We start from the raw sequence: 24,793 nt of genomic DNA, 5'->3' as shown, positions 1-24,793 counted from the left end.
TACAATCCACTATCAGATGCATGAAGTGTTATCTTTGGTTATAGGTATATAGATACATGGTTGGGGGGTGGGGATTGTCAACAATGAGGTCAGAAGGAAATAATTCTCATATCCAATCTTCTAAAGTTTTCCTCAGATGTCTTGCATTAAGCTTCCTTATTTATTGATTTGTGCAATTTCTATCCCACCCTTCATCACAGATGATCTCAGGCGAGATAATTTAAAATACAATAAAAAATGGCAAAGCACTTTCAAGTGAAACAGTGGAATTATAGTACAATACAGTATATCATCCATCTGTCCCAGCACAGGCCAATAAGGTCATATTTCAAACGCCTGGCAGAAGAGAAAGATCTTCAGCTGGCCCCAAAAGATGGATAATGTTGGCACCAGGTGAACCTTGCGGAGGCGGGGGGGGGTGTTTTCCAAAGCCAGGGTGCCAATACAAGAGGGCCTTCTGGCACATCACAGTTTGGCTGACCTTATTCAAATATGTTATAACTGAGAGGGCCCTTTCCAGTTGGTTTTGAAGTTTGGGCCACACAATATGGGGAAGAGCATTTCTTCAGGTAATTGAGTCCCAAGCATTCAGGGTTTTATAAAACAACACTAACACCTTGAACTGGCCTTGGAGACAGACAGGCAGCCAGTGCACATCTGTAAGGACAGATGTAACATGGTCCATACATAAAGGCCCATCAACACTCTGACCATTGCGTTTTGCACCAGCTGCAGTCTCTGAACTGTCTTCAAGGATAGCTCCACATACAGCAAATTTCAATGCCCCAAGTTATTAGAGTGTGGATACTGTGGTCAGGCTATCCCTGTCCAGGAACAGCCGTAGCAGGAAAAAGCATTATGCATCACTGAAGCAACCTGGATCTCAAGTGACAGAGTAGAATCCAGCAGTATCCCCAGACTATGGACTTGATATTTCAGGGGAAGTGCAAACCCATTTAGAACAGGTTGTTTTCCTGTTTCCAGGAACCACCAAGCTACAGCATTTCCATGTTGTCAAAATTCAGCTTTATTGACCCTCATCCACCTCCAGACAAATGACTGATCACCAGCACAGCTTCATCTGATGCAGATGACATGGAGAAAAGGAGCCAGGTGCTAGCTGCATATTGATGATACCATGCCCCAACCCCCCAGATTACTGCTCCTAATGTTGAAAAGCATGGAGGACAGAATCAAACCTTGCAGGACTCTGCAACATAACTGCCATGGAGGCAAAGAAGCATCCCCCACTGCCTATCACATTTAGGGCAACTAGAGCTGCTTTGGTGCTACAGCAAGGCCTGAAACCAAATTGAAATAAGGCAAGATAATTTTCCTCCAAGCACCCTTGAAATTGCACATCTACCACCCTCCTCAAGCACTCTGCCCAAAAAGAGGATGTTTGAGGCAGGACAATGGCTATTACAGTTTTCTGGGTCCAGGGAGGTCCTCTTAAGCAGGAAACATGCCGCTCCCTCCTACAACAAGGCATTAACCATTCCCTAGACCCACCTGGTCAAATTAGATCTAACAAGCCATGAAGGGCAAGGGTTGAGATCACAAGCAGTAGGCCAAACGTTTTCAAGCATACTCTCAGGTCTCAACAATTGAAACTGATTCCAGACCAGATTATAGACATCACCTGCAAATAATGGTGGCATCAAACTGTGCCTGGATGTGAGCAACTTTGCCCTTGAAGTGTCCAGCAAACTTGTTTTTCCCATTTGGGAAGTACCCACCACTTCCTCCCCCTTCAGAAAAGCTTTGTCGGGGTTGCCATAGTGGTAAACTGTGCTCTCTTTGCTGCTATTACTGCTACATGGTAGGCAAAATTATGCACTCTTTCTTACCTGTGCTCAATCACATTAGTTAGATATTTATGACACCTTTGCTCTAGCCGCTGTCTGGCCTGTTTCATCCTGAGCTCTCCAGTATATCCACAGGGCTGGGCAGGGTGCTCAGAAGCTGCCATATCAATGGTCCACTGGCTTTTCAGGCAGGCCTATGGGATCTCTGGGGTGGGTTAGGTTTTATACTGTATCAGTGTAGGATGGTTTTTTAGATGATATGATATTAATACTGTGATTGTTATGAATATGTTGATATTGTATTTTATATTGTGTACGTCGCCCAGAGTGTCCGTTAAGTCGGACAGATGGGCGACTAATAAATAAAATTTTATTATTATTATTATTATTATCACACCATTCCACAGTGAGAAGGATTACACCAGCTGGAAACCTTCCCAGATTTCAGGAATTCTGACTACTTCTGAATCTTAGTATTTGTATACTTCTTTTTCACCAATATAGCATACAAAGTTGGAGGAAACATTTTCCACCCTCAAGTGACAAGTGCAGTACTATTAACTTTCCACATTTTGCATATACTGTAAAGCAAAAGGACCAAAGTATTCCCTGCCTCAGCCCTCAAAGTACATAAGATACATGCAGGCCGTGTGCGGAGTGACATAAGAGAACAAATAGTAAGTCTAGTACTGAGAATACCTAATTCAGTATTTGCCTCATCCACATGTTACTGAGTAGAAATTATATTAAAGCAGATGTGGGGAACCTTGAATAAATGAATGAATGAATTTATTCATATGGTCAGAGACCAATACAAAGGCATCAAAAGTACAGTATTAATATAACCAATACAAAAACATCAAAAATACAGTATTAATACTGCACAAGTTAAAACAAGACACACGTTCTAGGGAAGGCCAGGACCACCTAAAAAGTCCAGCGATCAGGACTGTGCGGGCTGCTGGCCTAGCAATGTTCTACATTGTGTAATTGCTGCGGCACAGAATCTCACTACCTTGCTTGTAACTTGGGGTTTTTGATCTGATAGGAGATACCTAACATAAAATACGTCGTCCCTACCCGGGAATTGTTGGATGATAGGGGTGATGGTTAAAGACGAAGGTCACGGGACTTCCCAGGAGGATCCCTACGCCTGTGCAGCCTCTGAGACTGGGTTCCCGTCTTGGATGAAACTTTTTCAGTTCTAAATCCAGTCAGAAGGGTCTTTTTTGACTGGGGATAAGGAAGAAACGTGAGATTTCCCACACAGCTTTGTTGTGATTGTTGGAGACTGGAATTCGTCAGAATCTTCTGTGAAAAGAAGGTCTTCCAGCAGTTCGGATGGAGCGAGGATTTCTAGCCAAGCTCAGCTGAAAAAAGTGATTCGTTTTTTTTTTCTTTAAAGAAAAACGACCTAACAGGCAAGCATTCTTCTGTCTTATGCTTATTATTTTCTTATCTATACAGCTACAGAGATTTGTCAAAGATCCAGCAATTAAGAAAACCTGGGTGAGCCAAAACTTTCCTTTTTTTTTATTTACGGAACTAAGGGGGAAGAAAATAAAAATAGCCTATCTTTTTTTTTATTATTGCAGAAAGCTGACATGGAAAATAGCGTTATAAAGATTACAACGGATGAGGGTTTTCTTTTTGATTTATAAGACTTTTGGGTAACATATGTCCGGGACTATTTTTTCTGATCTATTTTTTTTTTTTGACGAATCTGCTCATTCTTTTTGTTATTAGCTATTTGGACGCTGAGAACTAAGGTTGTTTTTGTACTTCTGGGCATATAAGAGATAAGGGCTGTCCAGAGTGTGACGCTAGCTGGTTTGAAAGATTAACTCCTTTGTAATTGGATAAAGAAATAAACTGTTCTTTGCTTGGGACATTGAAGGAGTTTTGTTCCTTTGGCTTTGGGAATGACAATTAAGAAGATCATGGATGTACAAGAAGGGACTTTATCTATAAACATGTTTCAGAAAATAATGAATGGGATTAATTCAATAAAACAAGAACTGAGAAATAACAGTCAAGCGTTGAGAATTGAACTTGATGAAATGAGACAGGAGCTGAAAGAAATTCAGGATTCTATGAGAAAGGAGAATAAAGATAGATCTGGAAAACCAAAAAAGGATGAAAGAGATACTAAAGGCAAGGTTCAAACTATGGAGATTGGATTAAATATGGACATGGAAAAAGATTTGGATTTTCTGGTGGTGATGGACCCTGGAGACAAATATTACGGTTTGGAACTCAGCGCTGTCCCTGAAGGAATTGAAGAGATTGGAGATAAAGATATTATTGGTTCAAAAAAATTCCTGGACTGGAAGGTGTTGATGGAACTTGAAATGGAGAAAGCTAACAGAATTATTCCCTGTTTTGTGTCAATGGAAAAATCTTTAAGAGATGTGCTAGTGTATCATGTAAAAAAGAGGAACAGAGATGCGGCTTTGCAACAACATTTCAGTGATACGTTTGGAACTGATGGCAAGAAAATATCTATGAAAAAGGAAATTCCTATCAGACTCTTATTATATGACTATGACAGCAAGACTATTGGGCGCGTAAAGATGGAAGATGGAACCAATACGGATAATGGAAGAAGAGCGATTTGAAATTACTGGATCTAGTAGACTTGATGAGTTGGACTAATTGACATGTTTATCTAGAAAAAAAAATTGATGGACATATATCTCAAGGATTGGAAAATTCTCTTTGACTTTTTGTGGAAGAATAAAATGATATAATGTTAATGAGATTTGTAACCAATTAAGATAATTGCTGGAGGAAGGTGATTTTATAAGCTATTAAGATACAGGCTTGTTATATATTATAGACTTATAGTTGAACTATGATAAATTGGTAGTCAATTTTATATATATATATATATTTTTCTTTTTATTGTATAAGTTATGGATTTGTGTTTTTTCTTTTTGTATTGTTTTGGTTTTGAAAATTTGAATATGGATAAATTGACATGTTTATTTAGAGAAAAATTGATAGACACATTTCTTAAGGAATGGAAGCTTCTTTTAGATTTTTTGTTGAAAGATCAAAATAAAATGATATTGGGATTTGACGATTAATTAAGATAGCCTATGGAGAAAAGTGATCCTGTATGTATATATTAAGGGACAGGTTTGATATATATTATATACTTATAGCTGATCTGCGACAAATCGGAAGTCAACTATTTTACTTTAATTTTTTTCTTTGTTTGTTGTTGTATTTTGTTTTGTTTGGTTTTTTTGAAAAATTTGAATAAAAATTATTAAAAAAAAAAAGACGAAGGTCACGATATAAAATACAAGCTAAAAGTACGTGGCCAACAGTTTCCACTTCGCCCGCACCACAGGGGCATAAGCGCTTGGCAAAAGGAATCTTTTGGAATCTACCATCAAGAGCTGACGGTAGTACATTAAGCTTTGCCAGCATATTATTATTATTATTATCTTTATTTATACCCCGCCCTTTTTCCAAACTGGAACTCAAGGCGGCTTCCAGATAAAAATAAGTACATATCATTAAGAACCTATAAAAATATAAAATATATAAACATATAAAATCAGCATTAAAACAGGATTAAACTATTAAGATGTTAAAACCAATTAGATATACACTTAAAATACTGCAACCCAGTTTAGGAGCATACAAGTAAAACAATAACATACAGCATCCTCTTCAGTCACTACCCTTAAAACCTTCAGTTCCAAAGGCCTGCCGGAAGAAAAAAGTCTTTAGCTGTCGGTGGAAGGACTGCACAGAGGAGGCCATTCTTGCCTCCCTAGGGAGGGAGTTCCAGAGCCTAGGGGCAGCCACCGAAAAGGCCCTATCTCGTGTCCCCACCAGTCGCACTTGTGAAGGTGTTGGGATCGTGAGAAGGGTCTCTCCTGAAGATCTCAGGGCCCGGGCAGGTTCATATAGGGAGATACAGTCTGACAAATAGCCTGGACCTAAGCCGTATAGGGCTTTATAGGTCATAACCAGCACTTTGAATTGTGTCCGGAAACAGACTGGCAGCCAGTGGAGCTGTTGCAGCAGGGGAGTTGTATGGTCCCTGTAACCAGCCCCAGTTAACATTCTGGCTGCAGCTCGTTGCACCAACTGAAGTTTCCGAACAGTCTTCAAAGGCAGCCCCACGTAGAGCGTGTTATAGTAGTCTAAGCAGGATGTAACTAAGGCATGTGCCACTGTAGCCAGATCAGATGACTCCAGGAACGGGAGCAGTTGGCACACTAGTCTTAACTGTGCAAAAGCATTCCTGGCCACCGCAGAAACCTGGGCTTCCAGGTTTAAGTCTGAGTCCAGGAGCACACCCCAAACTGCGAACCTGCGTCTTCAGGGGGAGTGTAACCCCATCCAGCACAGGCTGAACTCCTATTCCCTGATCCGCCTTTCGACTGACTAGGAGCGTAAATGCCTTTCTGAGCTGAGAGGTGGGAAGAGAAGTTAAATAATACACTGGTACAAAAGCCCCGGTGGTGTGAATAGGGCCAAGGTTGGACCCTATCTGGGAGAGGTGGTTTTGGTAGTCAACGTCTAACATTCGTTGAAAGATGGCCGGCCTTGCATTGGTGAGGCCTAGCAGGGAAATGGCGGGGAGAGAAAAACCTAGACTTAAAAGTTTCCTGTTTAGTGATTTTTTGCAGCTTGATAGGTATACATCAGAAAGAATAAGGGGAGCCAGGCCCACAGGAGAGAACAACAGTTTTAACCAATACGCAACCTTGAGCTTCCATATATGGGCCTCGACTGTGGGAAGCCAAGGCACAAAATATTGTTTGAAACACAAGATGGAATACCCAGAATAGATCTCAAGAATTTGGACTGTACAGGTTCAAAGGAGGAGTATTTGGAGCACACCATTACCTGGGAACCATACAGCAATTGGGAAATTACTTTTGCCACAAAGATTTGTATAGCAGAGAGGACATATGGCCCTCCCTTCGTGTAAAAAAACGACAGGAGAGCCTTAGAGTTCCTCTGTGCATTGGTAATGGTGTTCTTGGCGTGGAGATGCCATGTTCCGGAAGAGTGGAAGGTCACTCCCAGATACCGATACGAGAGTACTTGTTCAATTGGGAGGCCGTTCAAGTACCAACGGTGCTTCCTCTTGTTCCTAGTGAACACTAGTACCTTCGTTTTGTCCTGGTCGATGACTAAGTGTTCCTTAGAGCAATGGTCAGCGAGTGCTTTCAGTAGGCGTCAGAGGCCGTTACTAGATAGCGAGATAAGAACTGCGTCATCAGCGTACAATAGAATGGACACTGGTTTATTCGAAACAGTAGGCGGGTGAGATGAAACCTGCGCCAAATGTCCAACCAGAGAGTTTATATAAAAGTTGAACAGGGTGGGAGCTAGGACGCAACCCTGCTTGACACCCTTGTAGGTGGCAATAGACCTAGTCAGATGGCCAACCTTATTGCACCTGATGTGCAATGTGGTGTTTTCATAAGAACTAAAAGTCGTCTGTCAATATTAGTGGTCTCAAATTTTTCCCATAGCTTATCTCTGGGAATGAGATCGAAAGCTGACTTGAAGTCTATAAAGGCCGTATAGAGGCAGCCCCCCTTTCTAGATGAATATTTTTGCACAAGATGTTGGAGTACCAGCACATGGTCCATGGTGGAGCGCTCCACTCTGAAGCCTGCTTGTTCTTCCGCCAGGATATTTTTCTGGTCCATCCAGCTTTGCAGTTTTTTGAGTAGATGGGAAGCATACAATTTGCTAACGATGTTTAATAAGCTAATTGGTCTATAATTAGCTGGATCAGATTGGCTGCCTTTTTTTATAGATTGGGAATCTTCGGGAATACAGGCAGTACGGTCAATACTTGTGAAGAGGGCTGCCAAGACCGGGGCCAACCAGTCAATATTGGATTTTAGTATTTCAGGAGAGATGTTCTCGAGCCCAGGAGACTTACCCGGCTTCAGTTTTGTAATTAATGAGGAAACTTCCTTGACCGATACTGGAGGCCATTCGGGGAGATCCTTTAGTGAGAGCTCAGCATGTTGGGTTCGATTCTGGCCCCTTGAATAGATATTATAAAAGTGCAGTTCCCAGGATTGCACAGAGATGTGATAGTCCAGACTAGTGGATGGTCTGGGCCATCCCCTGGCCACCAACTGCCAGAAGGTGGCTGCATCTTTAGCCCGTGAGGCTTGGATTAGGGTTTGCCAGAGCTAGATCTGGGCTGATCTTTTCTTTGTCTTAGTTAATAGTTTGTATCTCCTCTTCAGTGCTAAACAATCAGTAGGGAGTGCCGGAAGATCCTCATCCCTGTAAGCTCTATATTTAGTGATTAGAAGTTTTTTCAGGTCAAGGCATTCTCGGTCAAAGCAAGGTTTAGAGTAGTATAGGCATGTACGTGGCCTTGCCTTGGACTTGGCAATTAGACATTGTTGAAGATCAGCAATCAAAGCTTGATACGCCACGAGTAAAGTTCCCCCAGAAGCCGACGCCAGGATAGTCTCCCACTGACGAAGGCATCTGGGTGAGTATAGTGTTCCTTTAAATTCCAACTTGGTTTTAGTTGACCATTTGACATGCACAAAGCTTGGTGCGTAATCTAGTTCTATGACGGGGAACCAGTCGGTGCGGGAAAACACATTGCCACAGCACAGGGATAGGATCAATGGGAGATGGTCACTTTCCGTGCGATTGCCTACTGAGCAATTGGATACTGCACTTAGAAGGTCAGAAGATACAATAAAAAAGTCTATAGCAGATGCACCAGGTCCAGAGAGGTAAGTGAACTCGCCATTTCTATCGCCATCAACTGAGCCGTTCACCATGGTCAAGTTCAAACTATGTAACATTTGAAGCAAACAGTAACCGGCAAAGTTACATCCTAAATCTTTTGATTGTCTGGCCGGACATTGAGCGCCTCATCTGCAGGAGGTGGAATTTCATGGAAATAGGCGTATAATGCTCTGTCGTTCGGGCCAATTCTGGCATTAAAATCTCCAGCAATCAGCACCATGGCATCTGGAAATAGTGAGGACAGACTGGAAATATAGCACTGTAGCTTCTGGCTGATAACTTTTACCATAGTTTTCTGGCGAAGCGGGAGCAAATAAACATTTATAAGTAAGAGCCTAGCCTGATTAGATCCAATACATAGTGACATGGCTAGCCCAGAAAGAGAAATTAGTCTGTTGATGGTGGCACAGAGATTTGTGGCAACCAGCACAGAGAGGCCTCCTTTAGGCCGACGCCCTTTGTCACTTGGTGTTGCCTCCAGCGAGTAAGCGGAGAAACCATTCAGTTCCAATTGTTCTCTGGCCCACGTCTCCTGAAGGAGGATAATATCATGGCCATTCAGAAAGTCTAGAAAGGAGGGGTCCATGGCCTTGTTCCTCCATCCAACGATGTTCCAAGACAAAATTGAAAGCCAGGGAGTGGAAGAACTCATGGTACGTCAAGCTAACTGTCAGCTCTACACTGCATCAGCAGTGTCAGGGGGGGCTGGAAATTCCTGGGTCTTTGGCAGGGAAGGAAAGTCCTTAGCCAGCAGTCGGGTTGTAAATCTGCCAGGCCTATCCGAAGCGTACTTGCCGAGTCAGAAGTCCAGAAGCGAGGTCAGTGGAGGTCCGGGATCAATTGCCAAGGAGGTCAGTCAAAGAGATGCTGCAGGGAAACTAGGTCTACACAAAGCCACGCCTGACATTGCAGTCAGCAACAAGCTGCAGCCAAGGTGTGCCTTATAAAGAGCAGGATGGACAGCAGGTGTGAGCCCTCAGCGTTTGGGCCTTAAGGAGACAGGCCTGCCTCTCTTCTGCCTGACCTTCTGCTGTCTACGTTCTGCAGGTGAGGGGGGAGTATCCTGTTCACTGTCTGTGTCTGGCTGCAGGGCCTCTGCTGTCCCTGGGGTGTTCTGCAGCTGAGGGGCAGAAGGACCTGGATTCTCAGGAGGCTCCTCCGTGTCTCCTGCTGCTCCTGGGTCTGCTGCTGTTACTCCCGAGTCGTCCTCATCTGAGGAGTCCTCTGACGGGGCCATGACACTAACCTAGTTTGGGTCTTGTTGACTGAATGAGCAGTTGGCACATTGTAAGAAGTAAGAGGGTTGGATAGGGCGGACGGTTTGGCTGGCGAGGAGGTTATTACCTCTAGGGAGGGGTCTAGTTGGCTGACTGAGATTGTCACCTTAGGTAGGATGACAGGAAAGGCCACTGGAGTGGGCACCTTAATCGGAGAACGCTCTTCACTTTTATCCAACAGTCTCATATCAGTCCAGGAGGGAGTTGAGCATGTACACGAGTTCTTCGGATTGCATTTTTGTGTTGTTTTATATGCTGGTAAGTTGATTTCAGCTACAGTCTGTAGGAGAGAGGTGCCTTTGCTCACAGGCAAGTTCGATGTTGGTGCCTTTAGCCTGGCAGTGTTGGTAATTTGTGGCTCATCGACAACCTCCATCGAACAATGTTTTCCGTTCATGAGACAGATTTCGCACTCATGTTTCGACAGTCCATCACGGAGATGCGTTATCAGTCTCTGGAGTCTAGCAATAATGTCCGACTGAGCTGGGGATGGGAGGGCACCAAAGGCACTTAATAGTCTCTCCTCGTCTTCCTTAAACTGGGTCGGTCCGTCATTATTTTCTGAAGTATATTCAGGACCGTCCGACCCATTGTTAGTTACATTGGTCTGGATCGAGTGGGCTTCGTGAAGGGGGAGCTCAGGCTGTGGCTCTGACTTGGTAGAGTTCTTTGCCAACTCGAGAGTTGATTTCGCCGATCTCTTTTCGGGTTTGACAGAAGGAGGGAGTGGATCTGAATCCAGATCAATAAGATTATTTACTATGTCATTAATATCATCCCAGGTGGAAAGACCTGGCATAATGGGGTCTAGAGTCTTCAGAAGATGAGCTTTGCATTCAGTCTGCGTGGGATGACCATAGGGTTTAGAATAGTTGGATAGAACTAACTTTTGGCGATTTAATATTAATCGCCATCTGGTCTCAGACAACCAACTCTGGGGAAGTTTAGGTCCCTGGGATACAAAAGTCCACGGATCCTGTTGCTCAGAGTTCTGAAGCTGAGATGAGCTATCAGTAAAAGGAGACGATAAGCGTGGAATTGCCATAACATCCAAAGGATTGAGGTTAGTTTTATCATCCTTGGAAGAGTCATCCAGTTTTGCGGAGTTGGATTCTTGACTGTTCCTCAAAGTGGGAATGGAGTCTAGTAGTTTGAACAGTTTGGCAAAGTTCATTTTCCTATAGTGAAGGAACTTAGAGTGTTTGATGTTCTTACTCTTTTTGATGGTAATGTTCCTTCTTTTTCTAGAAGGTCCCATATGAGCCTTGTGTCCCTTCCGCTTGGGATTGGTAAGCCGTGGTGGTTGCAGTGGGTCGGTGCATTGTCAAATGGTCTTTGTGTCAATTTCATGTTGTGAGCCAGGTTTCCTATCGGCTTCCACCAATGTGGTTAGTAACTTGTTGGATTCAGTCAGATAGTCTTTAATACAAATTATGTCCCTAGTTATCATATGGAGCCAGCACTCAAGTAGGGGCTGGTCAGATTGACCTTGTGAATACGCCTCTGTTGGCGAGTCAGGTATCCTGTTCGTATCCGTACTAGATTTAGAATGTTTGGGATTTGACTGCTTGGGTTGTTCAGGGCACCCATTGGTTGTTTCATGAGAGAGCTTATTCATCAGCACGTTGTGTGTTCCATGCTCAGCCAGGTTCTCCGCTAGCTCTATCTCGTGTGCGAGATTGGTGGAAAGAGGGTCAACAAAGTCCATTTGAAGGCCCCCGTTAGTATCCAGGGACCAATCCAGGGGAGTGTTGGACTGATTTGTAGTAGTTGGTTCGGATTCCGTAGCCATCAAAGCATAGTTCTTATCAGGTCTCTTTGCATCCTCAGGCGAATCTAGTCTCCCAGTCTTCGCTTTAGGGGAAAAAATGTATAATGTTCGACTGCCTTGTTCTTTTTGTGTGTGAAGTCATCTCACAGTATGGAGGGATTCCCAATTTCCTGTATGTATTTCTGGTATAAACCATAATGGGATGCTATTACTTTAAAAGAAAAGGAGAGCTGAAATTACAGCTGCTGTTGTTCAGAGAAAGCCAGAACACAAGGCTAAGGCAAAGCAATTCTTTATCTTTTCAGTATATTTGTTTTCCCCAGGAATTCAAACAGCCCAGGAGGGAGGGGAAAGGCTGCGACAAGTCATAAATTGTAAGAGTTTCTTACTTGGAAAGACTCTTCGTCTGTGGTAATCCCAGGGAAAAGGAAGCTGAGAAATGGACGCCAAACAGACGAGAAAAACAGTCCTCCTCACGCTCAAGGTCGACCAAAACAAACACCAGGAAAGAGTGGGTGGTGTTGAAGTTAGTAAATCAGCATGTCAATAGGAAAAAGTAGGCTGCAGTTGGCATTTGGAGAGCACTAGAAAAGAATAGTCAGGGGAGCAGCCGGAGTAGCTACCTATCAGTCCGCCATCTTTTTCCCCCTCCTGGGGAACCTTTGGTTCTCCAGATCTTGCTGAAGTACAACTTTAATCATCCCTGGTCAATGGCTATGATTGCTGGGGCTGATGGGACGTAGTTCAGCATCATCTGGAGGGCCAAGTTGCCCACACCTGTAAATAAAGCAACACAGGCAAGATTTCAAGTGGACTCCCATATGGAGCTAAAAGAATATGTGATAAATCACAATAAAAACAAACAAACCAGAACAGTGGTCCAGAATAAAAGTAATTTTACACAACAATTTTATATCCTTTTAAAAAATTCACTTATAAGAATATGGCATGTAGAATTTCCCCTGCTGTAGTTCCAGTCCAGACTGCTCCTCTCCACAGTTGTCGTGTGGACCGAGAGAGAACTATGATTGGCACATCAGGATTGGGACTGTGTGGGTGCAAAGAATTGTTCAGCTTTGGACTGCTAGGGCATTTGAGAAATTCTCAGTGGTCTGTTTCAACATAATGCTAAACCTTGCTGTAGCATTATGTATGAACCCTGTCTAGCAGCTTAACTATGATTTATTTACTGCCAACACACCACAATTTGAAGGCATGGTTTTTACTGGCTTGTGAACATTGGTTTGTTTCAACTATGGCTTGGCGTTATGCATGAACTCAGCACTTTTCCTTATTCATGATTTGCTTGACCATCCCACCCCAAACCCTCACTTGGCTACAAAGACATGAGGCAAGAACAGCTGGAAAATGAACCAAACTTTGGAGAAACAAGCCATGGTTTGTTTTATCATCTATGAGACAATTCATGGTTAAACAAGCAATGACTTAGCATTATATATGAACCAGACCAGGGCAATGGATCCAAAGATAAGAACTGATTTTCCAAATTAACTCACAATGCTCTCAACTTGGTAATGAACCTGCACAAGTCACAAGAATTGTAGTATGCCTAAAAATCAACAGGGTGCGGAATGTATAAGAATGTGGATGTTCTTGCAACTTAAAAATTACCAGGGAAATCCTAAGCATGTCTGATCAGAAATGACATCCCACTGAGAGTTTAATGGGACCAAATTCCACGAAGCGTGCACAGATTTGCAACCTAAATCACTAAGTTATTTTAAAAAATTAAATTTTAATTAGTGTTTCTTATTAAAAACTAGCCTAACTTACACTGTAGACAAAAACAGAGAGCTGTATTGAACAAACCCAAAACCAACAGTAGTATAATAATTATTATTAAAATTTAAATGTATTACCCTCCTTTCACCCAAACGTCCCAGGACAGGTTACAACAGTTGTAAAATACATAATTAAAATCATTAAAAGCAACCTAAAAATCACAATTTGGGAGGAACAATTGAGACATCAGAGTAGGAAGCCAGCTTTTGAGTTCACCAGAAGTCTTCTCCGGGTTGAATGTTATGCAAACAATAAAAGAGCATGTGCAAAAAACAGTGAGATGGAAAAGCCCGTCTGCAGTTTTAACAGTTTAAAAATGGAACAGAGGTGCTTTGCACAGGGGTTAAGCGATACTCATGGATTGTTCATGCTGGCATAAATTAGTCAGCATCCTATATGCAACAAGATAAATGAAACTGAAATTAAGCAAGTTCCCTGGGATGAAACTGTTTCCAGGGAAGCTACTTATAAGCTCATTCTAGACACCGCTTTCAATTTCAACAAGTGGAATATGCAACGAAATGTTGCCGTACAGTGTTCCTCCAGCCAGCCATGCCTTTTTTCAGTATACAACTTTCTATCTCCCCAGAGCCAGTCAGCACTCCATACCACTGAAATGTCCCCACCTTACTCCCCCTATTTCCCCCCCTGTAAATCTTGGGGTTCCTACAAGGTGGATATCCTCTTATCTGTGGATAATGCCATTTTGCCTACATAAGGCCTTGACTCATCTTTTGCTGCATCTTTCTATTTACAACTTAACTCATAGAGTGCCAGGCAGACAACCCTCAGCAGGTGGAGTTAATCTGCACAAAGCAGGGAAGCAGCTACAAATTGCTCACCAAATAGGACAATGGGCCGTGGAACAGATTTAAGTTCAAGCCCCACCATGGGAAATAGTAAGAACAAGACCAAACTCCCCATCCACATGCCTGGCCTGCCATAATCAGCCTCCCATAGATTCAACCACAAAAAAACATACATCATGGATTATTTGCCATCTCCAGGTGTCTTCTCACAAACTCAGCAATTTACACCAGGAGCATATGGGCTGCATAATGAGTCCATACCCTGTCAAACAGCAGAAGTGTTTGGCATGCAAGGGGTTCCAGGTTCATCCCTGGATGTAGCCTGCCAGCAGACATTATTGAGAGTAGTTCAAACAGACACACTTAAATATGTGTTGTGCCAGTGAACCAGAGAAAATGCTGAACAGATCGGCATTATTAGCTAGCAGCTGCTTATTGCACCAGACCTCACCATCCATTTTGCCCTCACCCCAATGTTAACTGACTGCTTCACTCACTGGAGCAGTAATCAGGCCATCTGCAAACACTAAGCTTATCCCTTACGTTCACTGGAAGTCAAATGGCCAGAGGATGAAGCCATTTCATACACTAAACCTTAATAGAAAGCAAGCCCTTGGGCCCCCTTCCCAAGCTGGAGTCCCATCCTGAGGTCAGTGAGAACCAGAGGCCGGGGGGATTTTTATCTGCCATCTGCACTGATAAAGAAATAACAGCTGCAACAATGCAAAATTTTTTATTGTACATAATAGATTTATTTATTATTTCAGTTTACAGAATCTCTCTCCTTTCTGCATGTAATGCTCAAGGCAGCTGGACTGAATTTTGAAAGAAAAAACACATGCCAGCCATCCTGCCATGTGACTTTAAAAGCTGCATGAAAGACAGGAGAGTAGCAGGTGTTGACGCCCTTACTTCATCTCATTGGTGGCAGGGCAGCTGTTACACAACCGTCTGTCAAGCTGCTTGCAAAGACATAGGAATCCAGTAGAACAAGGCAGCTGGCAACTCCACAGGAGAATACCTGGAATCACACTGGCCCCAGTTGCTGGTCTTGCACTAGGCTTCACTTGAGATCTGCATAGCACTGTGAGTGGAACATGTCCTGTCCTCTGCACTTGGTACAGCGCTGTCTGTGGAAATCTAACAGACAAAAGGAGAGTACTAAGTAATGGTCAGCAGCTGCAATGGACCTAATATGTACATGTAGGACCTATATGCAGGTGTTTGTGAGGAGATCTGAATGAGTGCTGCCAATACCCATGACTCAATCTCCCTCCCTCTGGCACTGAGACAACACCTACCTTTCCTTTAGGAAGCTACAATGGAGCTCTGTGTACTGTGTTTGTTCTGTTCCATGTGGCCAGGCTGTGATGAACCTGTACGGCAAAAAGGGTTATGAGCACGTGTCCAATGGTTAGAGTGTCTGATCTTCATTAATACGGTATTCTTGCATGTGGGGGTTTCATGACCACCAGTGCATGCCTTTCTGCACAGTGCATGCTTAGCCTGGTGCCTCTTATAAAAGAGAATCTGGTTCTAGGTGTCAAGGGAAGAAGGATCCTTCTACCAATACAGTTTACCCAGATAGAGCAAAATCACACCAGTTATACTTTGAAGCATAATTCTCTTTTCTCTTGCTTACCTCTATGAGGCAGTTTGTTCTTGTATCTCCAGCAATCAGAGTGGAGCTGCTGACTGTTTATGTTGCGAGGTGAGATACCTGTAGGGGTTCTAAGACAACAAGTGTTAGCAATGTGCTGTTTTATGTGTTCCAAACCCAGGATGTTTGTTCAAACTCCCTATCTTTTGTGTCAAGTGTTCTTTTTCCACAGGTCCCATAACCAAAGTTTGCCCTTGATGTGTACATAGGAGGCCAGAGAGATATAGCTCCATGCTGCATATCCTATCATCCGAGTTACGTTTGGGCTTTAGATATTGGTAGGGGTGTGCTGTGACTAGTTGCAGAGTAAGTCTGAATACTATACTACATTATGGCAGAGTGGGGTGCAGTGGTTTCCTAGCCTCCATGGAGTTTAATGAGGTAGATATGACTTACACTCCTTTGTTGGTGTAATGTTATGGTGATGTACCTGGAGTAGGTTCAAGGGGTGTGTGTTACAAGTGCTCGGGCTAACCCCCACTTTGGTTCATTTGGAGTTGAAGGGGTGGCCAGGCCTTGGAGTATTCTGGACTACATTTCCTACCCCACACCCCGTTTTCTGACTCGTGCCTTCCTAACTACTGTGAAAGAGGACAGAAGCAAGGCTATTCTGTTGACAACAAAAAGAACAAGGAGAAACTGAAGTAAATGTTATCTTCTTCCTTGGCAGGCTTCCCTCAAGTCCAGCAGAACAATCCCATTGTTCAAAAACAGCATTAGAAAGCAGAACTAGTTTTCCGAGTTTCAGCAAGGAATACACACACAACATGAGATCACCTCATACCAGACCCCTCCTTTTCATGTTGGTTTGTAAGAGGGAAAGGGTATTGAGGGTTTGAGACCAAAGATGGCAATCTGAGCTCCAACATGTGTAACTACGCTCTCAAAGACTGCAGCGCAGGACTGCAGGCCGCAGATCAGGAAGGGAGTCTCTGTCTCGGTGCAAACCTTGAGACAGAGACCTTCCTGCTTTTAGGTCAGAGCTCCTTCACATCACTTCAGCTGTATTCCATTGCCCACTCCTGGGCCTAAGATACGTAATCTCTCCTACCTGTCATTCCTTGTAGTAGTAAGGACCTTTTATCTCTTTAGTTTAAAGTTATGAATGGGTATGGGTATTAATGATTAATGCTGTCACGGACCCAGTAATTTTGTAATGCTATTCTTTTCTCTCAATAAAAGATAGTTATGTTTTAGTCTGGTTTAGACCTGTATTTTTGCAGTTATACACACACTATTTAGGCACATTTCAGGGCAAAGCGCTTGTTTTATCCCTAGCAAAAGATCCCCCTCCTCTCAAGGAGATGTGTTTTATGGGATATGTGGGTGGCAGGTTCACACACTCAGGTTTCCCAATAGACACGTCAGTTGTTTAGGATCTGATTCAGCTCCTGTCCTTCCCCACTGCCCCTGTTTTGGCCTCTGCAGTGGAAAAGCTGCATTGGCATTAAGAATATGCTGGCACATCCTTGACATTATACCTCTGTATTTTCCCTGTATCAATGTCAGCTAGTGGGGAGGGCTTCCACCTAATCCTAAAACTTCTCAGCATATCTAGAGTACAGGCTTGCATCCTTAGACTGTGTCCAGAGCAAAGAGATCTCAACACTGCAGCAAGAAATGCTGCTGATGGTTTTTATATTTTCAGAAGAAGAGTAGCTCTTTTGCTTTTTCACCGAAGGATGACTTGTTGCAAACAGGTCTCTTTGCACTAGGCATGGCTTAACCCAATGTGCAGTGCAATTAAACAGGTTCACTCAGCCTAGAAATACTGGAAATTATAAAATTAATGTCTAAGATATTAGGTAGTGAAATAGCATTAGATCCCTTGCTATTGTTGTCCAATTATATTTCGATTAATAAACAGAGAATACAGAGAATTATGTTTCTTATGACAGTAGCAGCAACAAGTCAGATATGTAAAGTTCAAACATTATTTCAGAGTACGGATTGGATAAACACGTTTTAGGAACAAACTCTGATGTCAAAACTAATGTATTATTAAGGGTCAAAAGAAACAGATTATGGACAAAACAGACTTTTAGAAGTATGATCTCCGTTTACTTGGCACTGCTAAAAAAGTATTGCCCCCCCCCAAAGTGCAATACAGTTTTGAAATGTTTTAAGCTGATAAACCTTTTTTTCTTTTGCTATATTAATGTGAATATAACTGTTTTATTTTCTTTAAAATGATTAGAATATACAATGTTTGCCTTATTAAACTTTTCAAAAGTTATCACAAGCAACAGCTTTATTTTCTGTCCCTTAATTTTTTTCTTTTCCTTAATTTTCACTTTCAGACAAAGATGCAATGCACACTGTACTCAACTATAACTAGAAGTATTGTGAAAAAATCATTGTTTGATAATATTCAATAATAAATAAAATCTTAAAAACCTAACAAATTTACTCAGAAATAAGCCCCACTAAGGTCAATGGGATTTACTCCTCAGTAAGTATATTTAGAATCTTCTCCATTCCATCTTAACTGTTCAACTGCAGACAGAGCTGTCTCATCACAACAACCAATACCCCACCCCCTTTTGACTTAATATCCAGTCCGAAAAAGAGTTCTGGTGAACCTGAAAACTTGCACACTACATTTGGAATATTTCAGTTGGCCTAATAAATTATGTTACTGTTAGTTCTAGTATTACCATGGATCCTAAACTTATTTCAAACAAATCTATCAAAGCCTACGCTTATAAAAGCCTACACTTATAAATCTCAAACTGAATCCATGATCTTTATCAAACACATTGAATCAGCCACATGGAACATAACTGACTTTTGAGGTCAAGCATTAAAACTACAACACAACTTGTAATATTGTATGTAATCTGTAAGCTTCACTTGGACCAAGAAACTAGTAAATCATTACAAGTACTGGGATCTAGGAGGCATCATCTGGTATTTCATCAGGAGCATCTACTGACACAATCAGAATGATCTTGCACTATTTTATATTCCTTAAACACCCAAGTTCCGCAATGCGTTCAATACTCAAGTTGTAAATATTTGTAATTTAAGACAAATATATTTATAGGCTTTATCTGATGGAGCAATACTTTTTTGCCCAGTAACTACTTCTTGGGAAGTTCTAGACATTCTGTCTTCAAGTAAGTGATCTTGCTTGAGGCCCTGCATGCATACAGATAGCTATACTGAAATCTATTAAATTCACAATTACCACCCCCTTTGCCTGTGAATGTTACAATTCTGCAGAGTAAGAGATACAAGGGCTTCAGATTACACTGCTAGGCATTATAGGGGAACAGCTGCAACACTGGGGAACTGGAGAAGACCTGCCCTGGGAGTCAGTATCTGAACATCTGACTGCTTGCTTGCTCACTCCTCTGGGCTGCTGTATTTTCAGATAGCTGAAGACCCTGGTAAGTGCTGCAAAGACTGGAACCCCCTGCCTGACCCTAACTCAAGAGAGACCAGAGTTAATCTTGCAGCCTCTTGCATCAGGTCTTGGCTGGGTCAGGGGCCATAAAAGCCTGGCTACCCTTGGGCGGTGGGGTTGCCACTGAAGGGGCAACACCAAAGGAGCTTGCCCCTTGGGGAGACCCTTAGAGAGTCCCGATGGCATAGGAGCTACCCCCTGCTATTTTTTTAACCAGTCCAGAAGAAATTGGTAATGGAGAGGGCATATTGTGCATGTGTAGTTCCTGCACAGGGTGAGAGCCTGTGCAGTGAACTGAACGATAGGACAAAGTCACCAGATGCCTTCAGAGTGAGAGTACATAACTGGAAGAAGGCTGGCCCTCCCTGGGTGTGAGACAGGGGGAGTAGTAGATGCGCCCTGTGTGAAATATATTGACTTGGTCTGACTGTTCCCAATTCTCTCAGAGGCTACGGCGATAACTGGTTCATGTAGGTTTTGTTAGTGCACTCTTCTTGGGTCCATATCAGGTGTTGAGGAGGAGTCTTAGTAAGGAAGAACATGGGTGATGCCATCCCAATTTCAGTTATCATAGGTAGAGGGAGGTATAGCCATGGGGAGGTGGTGAACTACCATAGATGATGAGGGCAAGGCTATCTATGCCTTCTTCCTCGCTCCCACTCCTCTCTTGGATGGGTTCCTCGTTGATCATCTGCTGTGCCCACTGGCCTGTGTGTGTTGTTATTTAACGCCAGATTGGTACACAGTAAGATCACACTCATTCATGACGTGATCGTGGATGAAGGTGCTGATTTAGGGTACGTTACTGACACCCGAGTCGGTGAGCTGGGAGGAGTTGATCTGATCCAGCTTTGCTCACTTGGATACTCGGTGCAACACCATGACAGGCTGCAGGGACAGAGGCGAGGGGTTGCTGTGGTCTACAGAACTTCCATTTCTGTCACCAGGAAACCATTCTGTCTTGGAGCTGGCTGCGAGGTCCTGCATCTGGTGTCAGGCCAAGGAAACAGTAAACAAGGATTGCTGGTGATGTATCATCCACCCTGCTGCCCAGCAGGTTCTCTGACTGAGCTGGTAGAGGCTATCTCAGCTGTAGTATTGGAGGAGCCCAGAATGATAGTCCTGGGTGATTTCAATGTCCATGCTGAGGCTGCCTCTAGTGTTCTGGCTCAGGACTTCATGGCCTCCATAATAACCATGGGGCTGTCTCAAGTTGTCACCGGTCCAACACATAGGGCAGGGCACACCCTTGACTTGGTTTTTGCTCCTGATGGAGGAAGGGGTGGTCTGGCGTTGGGGGGTGGATGCCACCCCATTGTCATGGTCAGATCACTTCCTGGTGATTTAGACTTATAGGTCCGATCCTCCCCTGCAGGGGTGGTGGACAGATTAAGATGGTCCACCCCCAGACAATAATGGAATCCACAAGATTCCTAAATGCCCTGGGGGAGTTCCCAGTAGATAGAGCAGGCGACCCTGTTGAAGCCCTTGTCACGATGTGGAACACTGAGGCACGCCGGGCTCTTGACACGCATTGTGTAGCCCAGTTTGCACATTGGTACACAAGTGAGCTAAGGGCAATGAGAAAGTCTGGATGACGACTAGAACACAAGTGGCAAAAGATGTGCTGTGAGGCTGATCGGGCACAAGTAAAAATCATAACCATGCCTACTGTGTGGCGGTGAGGGTGGTGAAGAAGGCCCACTTCTCTGCCACCATCACATCCGCAAGTAGCCATCCAGTGAGGTTTTCCATTTTTTCAGGGGTCTGTTGATATCAACTCCAGGAAATGGAGTTTTAGACCCTTTGGAGGCCCAATGTGAATTGTTTGCAAGGCTCTTTGAGGGTAAAGCTGCTCGTCTCCATAGCAATCTTGATGCCCCATCCACATCTAATCTACTGCAGTCCGCAGTGAGGTGTTTAGTGCAACGTCTGCTGCAACTTCGTGGGAATGGTTTCAGTGGATGCAGCCTGATGCCGTGGACAAGGTGCTTGCGACAATGCAGCCAGCAACATGTCCTCTCAACCCTTGCCCTTCTTGGCTTATTAAAGCTTGCTGAGGTTTCACCAAGTGGATCCAGGGTGTGGTCAACGCTTCGTTGCGGGAGGGAGTGGTTCCAGCCACCCTGAAAGAGGCGGTAATCTAATTGCTCCTGAAAAAGCCCACCCTGGACCCATTAGTTTGTGACAATTACCGATGTGTTGCAAATAGTCCCTTCTTAGGGAAGGTGATTGAGAGGGTTGTGGTGCAGCAATTGCAAGTAATCTTCAATGAAACAGATTATCTTGACCCATCCCAGTCTGGATTCAGGCCTGGTTATGGGACTGAATCGGCCCTGGCTGCCCTGATGGATGAACTTTATCGGAAGGACAGGGGGGTTGCGACCCTGTTGCTCTTACTTGATCTCTTGGCGGCTTTTGATACCATTGACCATGGTATCCTTCTGGGCCAACTTGGTGAGATGGGTATTGGAGGCACTGTTTTACAGTGGTTCCGATCTTATCTCCAGGGTTGTTTTCAGAGAATAGCATTGGGTGATTGTCTTTCAGCCCCCTGGCAGTTGTGCTATGGGGTGCAGCAGGGTACCATCTTGTCCCCCATGGTGTTTAACATCTATATGAAGCCCTTGGGAGTAGTCATCAGGAGATTTGGGGTGAGGTGTCAGCAGTACTCTGATGATATCCAACTCTATTTCTCTGTAACATCTGAATTGGGAGAGGCCATGCAAGCCCTGGACTGGTGCCTGGACTCGGTGGTGGGCTGGACTCGGGCCAATAAACAGTCTGAATCCTAGCAAGACAGAGACACTATGGGTTGGTAGTTCCCGAGCTCAGATAATTGGTCAGTTGCCTGCTTTGGATGGGGTCATTCTTTCTCTGAAAGAGCAGGTCTGTAGTCTGGGGGTGCTCTTGGATCCATCTTTGTCACTAGAGGCCCAGGTGACTTCAGTGGCTATGAGTGCCTTTTACCAGCTTTGCCTGGTAAGACTGGTGAGGCCGTTTCTGGACCAGGATAGCCTGACTACTGTTGTCCATGCACTGGTAACCTCCAGGCTGGATTATTGTAATGCACTCTATGTGGGACTGCCCTTGAGGTTGGTCCAGAAGCTGCAGCTGGTTCAAAATGAGGCAGCATGACTGCTCACTGGAACAGGGTATCACCAACATGTCACCCCGCTGCTGAAAGGATTGCACTGTCTGCACATTTCTACCAGGCCAAGTTCAAGGTTCTACTTTTGGTGTATAAAGCCCTATACAGCTTGGGACCAGGATACCCGAAAGACCATCTTATCCCTCATATACCCAGGCGATCGCTGTGCTCTGCAGGTGACGGCTCCTGCAAATACCATCTTATCAGGAGGTCCGTTCCACACAACATAGGGAGTGGACCTTTAGTGTAGTGGCACTGCCCCTTTGGAATTCCCTCCCCTTACATATTAGGCGCCATCTCTGTTATCTTTTCAGGGCCTACTGAAGACTTTCCTCTTTCAACAAGCCTTTTAAGTTGAGATCTTATCCCAGTGTCTGTGTTGGAATTGGTTTTTAATGTTTTTAAACCTTTTCTTTCTTTTTTTAAAAGATATTTTTAAAGATGTTTTGTGTTAGTATATTTTAGAGTCTGTTTTTATGATGCCTTAAAGTGTTTTTAGTGCTTTAGTATGCCACCCTGGGCTCCTACTGAGGAAAGGGAGGGATATAAATCAAATAATAAATAAATGAAATAAATTATCAGTCTCTAGTTAGAAACAAATTACTACAACAACCAAATCACACAACATGGGAATTTTAAGTTTGCCTTTTTAAAATGCACATTTGAATCATGATTTATATCTTGATTTAAAGACAATCCTCCCTGAAGCTGAATCCTCCATTCTCTACTGCCATCTGCATTTTCTTGAGTTCTGTCTGATTACCCCCACCTACTCTAATAGAACAGACCATTGGTCTCACCTGAAAGGTGGTTTTCCCAGGTATCATCATCAGGTGGATAGTAGCACTGCCAGGTGTCCAAAGGCTGCAATGCACAGGAGTCAAGACTTCGACTGCTCCATCCGGCTTGACCCCAGTCCATTCCAGATGAACTGTACACCGGATCCATGCATCTCTCTTCAGACAGAAAACTCTCAGCCAGAAAATAATATAAGGAGCAGCAAACATAGTAATACACATCTTGACTCTGAACAGGAAATATATACAAACAGTAAAAAACTGAAGAGCAGTCTTAGCAGTAACATGACTCATGTAGTAAATGTAATGCAGGTAATGTAGTTCAAACTGGATTGAACTGAAACAAGGTGAAGCGTTATTAAACAATAGCAAAAACTATCTCCAGAAAACACTAGGCAGCCACCCTCAACAGGGAGGGCCCTGATGTTATGATACCTGGGAAAAAACCCTTTCAGATTAGATCAACGGTCCGTGTTCCCCAGGTAGCATACCATCAGATGGGATGTACCAAAGCAATCTCAGTAGGGTGGGTCTTGTTGCAATCAGAAGTATAACGATTCACTTTGTAGTGCCTAATATAAAAAACTTCCAGTAGACCAAGATGCAGCTCTACAGTTATGTGCAATTGGAGCATTGGTTGCAAAGGCAGCCATAGAGGCTGCTTACCTAGTTGAATGAACTGTGATGTTTTGGAGCACTGGAACATTAAAAAACTCATAGACCAGGGTGATGGTCCCAATGTCCTTGAAGGAAAGGATACAAATAGAGATTCTGTCATGCAAATGTCTTTAGTCCTGGCTAGGTAGACCTTAAGGCTTTGACTAACATCTGGAGAATGCTAGGCTTTCTTAAGAAGTTGGCTTGAATGAGGACAGAAGAAGGGTAGGACCATATCCTGGCTGCAATGGAAGGTGGAGGACACCTTAGGGTGAGAAACCTGATCTGTACCTAGTACAACGGAGTCCTAACAGGTGAGGATCAGGCTCCCAGATCAAAAACTCTGCAGGCAGAGGAGATTGCCACAAGGAAGAGCACCTTGAAGGAGAGCAAGTGTAACAGAACAAACTGCAGTTTAGGCACAATTATCCATGCCAAGACTGACCTTGTGGAAAGAAACATGATGTAATGAGGCCCCGGTAACTCTTATGCCAGAGAGACAGGCCAGCGAATGACCCGCGTATGAACAAGGTAAACCTAGAGAGCCCCTTGAACAACTAATGAATGTCCAGCATTCTCCACAGGATGAGCCAGATTGGAATGAAATGAACTGGGAGCAAAGGATGCCCTCTTAGTGAAGGTTAGCTTGGAGACAAAACATAAGAGATGGCCGAAACCTCCCGACACAAGAGTGTTAGGCTTCAGCCTCATATTCAAACCAGAAGGACGTATCCCCTGAGAAAGCATGGAAGGCATGACCCATGAACTCTGGTGGATCTGGATCCTGGAGGACAGGATCGTAACGATGATCACCCTGAAAGAAAGTCCCCAACAACTTGACTGCCATTGCTGAAAAGACTAGACTCCGGAAGACCTGGCCTTGTTG

At 43.6% G+C, this 24,793-nt stretch overlaps 1 protein-coding gene across 4 annotated transcripts in view; it reads right to left on the bottom strand.

The window, feature by feature from the left end:
- AMMECR1L (AMMECR1 like) overlaps nucleotides 1–24,793 on the bottom strand; it is a 49,383-nt gene that overhangs the window by 8,642 nt on the left and 15,948 nt on the right. The window contains exons 1-3 of one of the 4 annotated variants that reach the window (XM_061636402.1): nucleotides 15,876–15,964; nucleotides 15,535–15,609; nucleotides 15,255–15,373 (exon numbers count right to left, since the gene is read on the bottom strand). The exons of the other annotated variants lie outside the window; for them this stretch is intronic. The gene's annotated coding sequence lies outside the window, so the exon portion shown is untranslated. Of the gene's footprint in view, nucleotides 1–15,254; nucleotides 15,374–15,534; nucleotides 15,610–15,875; nucleotides 15,965–24,793 lie in introns of those variants that run through there. 4 annotated transcript variants of the gene reach the window in all.

The sequence above is a fragment of the Rhineura floridana genome, chromosome 7 (assembly GCF_030035675.1).
Source record: "Rhineura floridana isolate rRhiFlo1 chromosome 7, rRhiFlo1.hap2, whole genome shotgun sequence".
Classification (NCBI taxonomy): Eukaryota; Metazoa; Chordata; class Lepidosauria; order Squamata; family Rhineuridae; genus Rhineura; species Rhineura floridana.
The sequence above is the reverse complement of the archived record's forward strand: the minus strand, read 5'-3'. Positions and strand labels throughout refer to the sequence as shown.